The sequence below is a fragment of the Rhipicephalus microplus genome, chromosome 6 (assembly GCF_043290135.1).
Source record: "Rhipicephalus microplus isolate Deutch F79 chromosome 6, USDA_Rmic, whole genome shotgun sequence".
NCBI classification, from domain to species: Eukaryota; Metazoa; Arthropoda; class Arachnida; order Ixodida; family Ixodidae; genus Rhipicephalus; species Rhipicephalus microplus.
The window spans coordinates 202,480,955-202,486,317 of record NC_134705.1 but is presented as its reverse complement, the minus strand read 5'-3'; the positions used below and the strand labels follow the sequence as shown (position 1 = coordinate 202,486,317).

General features: G+C 44.8%; 1 long non-coding RNA gene across 1 annotated transcript; it reads right to left on the bottom strand.

The window, feature by feature from the left end:
* Positions 1-992: 992 nt before the first annotated feature.
* On the bottom strand, positions 993-4,213 carry LOC142765824 (uncharacterized). The gene is made up of 3 exons (XR_012884414.1): positions 4,167-4,213; positions 2,123-2,185; positions 993-1,311 (listed from the first exon to the last, which is right to left on the bottom strand). It is a non-coding gene; the product is annotated as an uncharacterized LOC142765824 (long non-coding RNA).
* Between the last annotated feature and the right edge of the window lie 1,150 nt (positions 4,214-5,363).

Here is a 5,363-nt window from a genome sequence, read left to right as displayed (position 1 = left end):
TCTTTCGTGCCGCCACCAAGGCTTGCCGCCAGGGGTCACTGCCGGCACTACCAATCTAAAAACCATGATGATGAAGATAGTGGTAATCTACGCTCGCGAACACAACGCCACCTACCACTCAATAGTTGTGACCCCGAAATACGGCTTTTGCGCGAGACACGTGCGCCACGCGGCGCAACAACTTTACAGGGGGTGTCAGCACCCCCACAAACTATGCAAATCGGCCGCGGCCACGCCCTAATGTGTTTATTCATGAGTGTAATTTTTCACTGTTTAAGCATAAATTAGGCAGTTTAACTTTTCCTTCTGTTTTTGTTTTATCACACTAAGTCTTTGTAGCAATAATAGGTGTGGTCGCTGACCAACGACGTACGAAAATTTTCAAAATGTTCTACGTGCCTGTGATTGCTGATGTATAAATCTGGCGTTCACAATAATTGATCAGCTCGCATATAGTTTGTTTTTTACAGCATCCTCATGCAGTGTGGGTGCTATCATCCCTTCAAAGTCGTTTTCACCTGATGGTGCACGCGCGTCCGGTGGATTAGTCGGAGTTGGTGTGATTAGTTTCGCTGCCGAGTGAGAGGTATAGCTATGGGGAGCCTACATGACCAATTTTTATGTAGGCCCCCTAGATATAACACTGTGAACGCGCCGCTTGGCGAGAAGCGAGGTTGAGGACGAGCGCTTTCGCTTCTTTTGGTGTTTTGGGCGTGGTCGGCGATAGTCAGGTGACCGGGAGTGTCCATGGGTGCGACACCATGGCTTATTTCTCACGGGCTCTCGGTATACAGTGGGGACGTTGGTGAGATCGCATCCAGATACATTGCATGTTTCATTACGGCGTAAATGTAGCACGAAATGGACAGGGACAAGAAATAAGTGTACACCACAAGCGCTTATACTCACAACTGAAAGCTTTATTGCTTAAACCATAACACTGTCACTATATACACTTTCTTGTCCTTGTCTTTTTCGCGCTACATTTACGCCGTAATGAATTAGCACCAACTCGCTCGCCTCTCCGTTTTACTACATTGTATGTGCTATGCTGTTTTGCCTTCTTTGTGTGTTTTATGACATTATGTTTGGGTAATTAGTCATGCTAATGTAGTTATTAAATTCGGATGGCGGGCTCGCCGTGATTTAAAAGCGTTTAATAAATGTCGAGGTGTTTACAGCCTGACGGCGTCCACCATGTCCGCTTGTTCTGGAGTGACTCTTTTAGAACCCACAGAGAGTGTCATCTCCTCTCCAATTGTTCTTTTCGGCCGTCCTTTCTTAGTCGGATGGCCTTTCCGCGAGGCAGTCCTGTAAAAAGCGGCACTGACTGAGTGACACGTCCTGAAAATAAATTTAGAGTTGCATGAGTGTGAGAATAAGAGGAATGATAACATCCCAAAACCCTGATATGATTATATGAGAGGCGCCGTAGTGGAGGGCTATAAAAATTTTGACCGCGGTGTTCTTTAAAGCACACGGCTCTCAAGCATCATCGGCGAAAGTGGGGCCGATACGACCGGAATACGATACCACGACCAGCACCATATCCTCTAGTCCACCGTGGCGTTTATGTGCTATTAAAGTTAGTTGTGGAAACAGCGCTTGTTTTTGTATCCCTCCTTTAATTTTGTGTTGTTTCGCGCTCAATTCACTCAACAGGTTGAACGTTTGGCTTGCCGTCCTTTCCTCTGAGTTATACTCTTTCCGTCAAGTGCGAGGTTGAGCCCACCACACGGCCGTCTCGGTATCGTCGAGCTGAAACCGCCGTGCCATGGCTACTCGGCAGCCGGTTTATTGAGCAAGCCACCTGGCAGCCTCGAGCCCGTCCTTGAAACGTGTCCTTTCTTTGTTGCGGCGTAAATAAATCAAGCCGCGGCATTTTACTGCGATAGTAATCATATGGACTCTCTCGACAAGTTTTCGCCGTTGCTGTCATGTTCTGTATATTTTGAAAAGGTTCCACGTACTACATTTGACAAAGAACTTGAAAGGAAATCTTGGTGAAAGCAGTTCGTGCCTTCACAAATAGTTAGACGAAAGGCGCTTGCGCTGCATCGCATATATGCCGCGCTATCTATATATGCATGAAGGCCTATTCAAGTATATAACAACAGTTTACCCTGTATTCACGGGCGATCTGCACTGCCTTCTGCCTCGTGTGGATACCGACTGAATGAAAAGCCTGAAATAAGAAAAAAAAAACGTGTTTATAGATGCGACAAATTATCGCGATAATAAGTAGAAATAAGGCCAATAAATGAAAAGGCCATTAAAGCTTAAATTCACATAAAAAAACAGCGCCAATAACGAGGGACAAGAAAAGAAGGAGACAGACAGCGGCACTGACAACAAGATTTATTTGCTGGAACCGCGCAGTGTATACTTGAGCAGTATCTGACAAAAAAGAGAAAATACAAATCAAACAAAACAGAAATCCAACAAACAGGTGAATTCTGTTTTCTTTGATTTGTATTTTCTCTTTTTTGTCAGATACTGCTCAAGTATATATTGCGCGGTTCCATGAAATAAGTATTGTTGTAAGTCAGTGCCGCTGTCTGTCTCCTTTTCTTGTCCCTCGTTATTGGCGCTGTTTTTTATGTGAATTATGTCGTATTAACTCGCCCAAGCCACCACGTTAGCCATTACAGCCTAAACTTTTTCTCGACTTGCACTGTAGAGGAGTGGCTCGCCGCACTACTGAGAAAGCGTTTCATTGCCTTCGCCGGCGCCTCGGGAAAGAGAGGGAAAGCAGACGCACATGTGCAATAAGGTTGGTCACGCCGCATACCGGATTGAAATCCGCCATAAGCTGCTTCGCATCTAAAACACTTTTCTCTAGGCAACTTACACTTGGGAAATCGGATAGCTATAGTAGATTTTTTTTTTTTGCATCGCCTAGTAATTTGGCTGATGGCAAGGACTGTGGCCAGCACATCCATGACAGGATGGGTGTGTAATATGGAGGTGATGCTTCTATGCGTTTGAAGAACTAAAAGAGATCTCATTGCAGATAAACGGAAATCAGAGCGGGGGAACCTTGATAGTTAAGTTCATGTAAATTATAGGATCATGAGAAGTAAGGTCATATTAATTACGACATTGATAGTTACAACAACGGCTAATTCCGATCTTGCTAATCAATGTGTTTATAAAAATTAAATCGTGTAGATTGAGACATGCTAATTAACACCTTGATAATAATCTAGGTCAGACACAAGCTCCACTGTTCGTCCATCCTTGCATTACTAGTACAAGCTGCTCATATTATTTTATGATTTTCAAGAGAGCACGTATTTATAAAAAATAATCAGGAGCAAAGCACGCTTTAGATATTCTTTAAATTTTGTGAAGCGAAAAATAATATGCGATTTATGACAGTTTTGAGTTCTGACCATAATTCTCGTAACGACGCGTTTCATGTAAATATTGTGTGTATGCGAGATTCAACAAAAATTGCCAATTAATAAAAAAAATGTCATGGTGTCGTTTTTTTTTTTTGAAAATTTGGCTTACCCATGGACGTAGCCGGAAACCCTGGCTACGCTGCTGGTTCAGTCGGCCTTCATGTATACTGATGCGTGTGTGCATGGGTATAAGAAGTCAAGACACCCCTAATTCCTTTGCCGGTACTATTTTGTACCGGTACAGGAATGACTAAACGCGCCTGATGATTGAGGCATATCGATAATAGTGATGACGCATGCGTGAGCCAACCGTCGGTTAACTTGCATAAACAGGAACTCCAATGCTTTAACAGTTATCTTTCAGATAGACCCCTCCCCCTACACACACATGCCGAATCGATAGTTTCGCCTATTGTATGGTAACGCGTGCATAAGTTTTTGTGCCTTCTTTCCTTTACGCTCTTGCGAGCACCTTCAGTTGTTGGGGGGGGGGGGGGGAGAGCAAGGTATGGGCCTGGTGTGCCACCCCCTAGTTACGCCCTGGTGACGATTATCACTCGGACGTGTTTTTTCATTCCTATACCGGTACAAAAATGCGCATTCGCAGAATTTCGGCATGCACTTACACACTCGACAAAGAAAGATTAGAATATGAGTCTTGAGTTAATTATCTCTTATGAGAAAATCACGAGCGTCATTCTGTTTTCTTTTTTGTAGTCGACACTTGTAATGCATGGCAAAAGAAAAAGGTTACAGCACCTCTCTCATTTCAGGCATCTTGTCGTACCAGCATGACACCAGTAACGTGAACTGGAAAAAACGAGAACTCGGTCATAATTGGGCGAGTGGGATTTTCGGATGACAAACTATATTATCCGTCTGCACATAACAGTTACTAGTTCATCAATAGCTTTTGAAAGAGCCGAAGAAGGTGCAGTTTCTCGTGCATACCACACTTGGAGTGTAACGGGCATCGCCCATAGCAAATTAAGTATACAGTCGCAGTAATGACTCTTGTCACACTTCAACACTCTCGTCTCCACAGAATGTCTGAGTGGCAATAGCATTATCTACACTCACTACAGCCGGGCAGCTTTTGCGCATATCTCTTATCTGTCTGAAATTTATTACTGTTCAATTTAAAATATATCACTGAAGTCGTTCACTGTATTGACCGAAACTTATTCGAGAAATGCTTGGGAGTAATTCAGTTCCAATAATCGCTTCAATTTCTACCCAACACCAATAAACTCACGTTATATGCCCTGCTAGAATACATTTTCTTTAAGTCGTGATATCGAATGTGTGTGTGACGAGGAATTTCGCACGTTGTTATTATTCGCCCTTTTGGATGCAAGTGCCGAACCACGACATAATTATCACTGAGCGCCGATTTTTACCTAAATGCAAGGCACGCGAGCGTTCTTGCGCTCCTGCAGATTGCAGAGATTTGAACGGGCGAGCTTGTGCATCACTTTCACGACAAAGGAATGCCGACGTTGTCTCGCATTCCCGTGTTTCTTGACACATGCGCGTTTCTGCGGTGTTTGCACAAGCGGCCGAGGGCAGTGGTTGAAATGCGCGGCATATTCGAAACTCCTGCGTGCTTTGGCAACGAAGCTACCATAAGCGAGAGCAAGCACAATAAGAAACGCACATCACAGAAACAACATAAACTTCCGTGATTTCTTGCGTCCACGGCGTGAAGGAGCGTTTATACCGAGTGCATATGCGGAAACCAGAGAGGCGGATCCGGAGCGGGCGCTGATAGGGCGCGTTCACACTTGGAATCGAAGAGATCGAAAGCAGCGAGACTCTCCGGAAACTGGCTCGTTTCGCCGCTCAAGCGGCCGGAAAACCTCGCCGCGCGGCCGATTTCCCGCCACGCGGAAGCGGATCCGGCTTCCGCTTCACGGCTTTGGCTGCGCTAGATCAAACCACGTGATCTAACCAGCC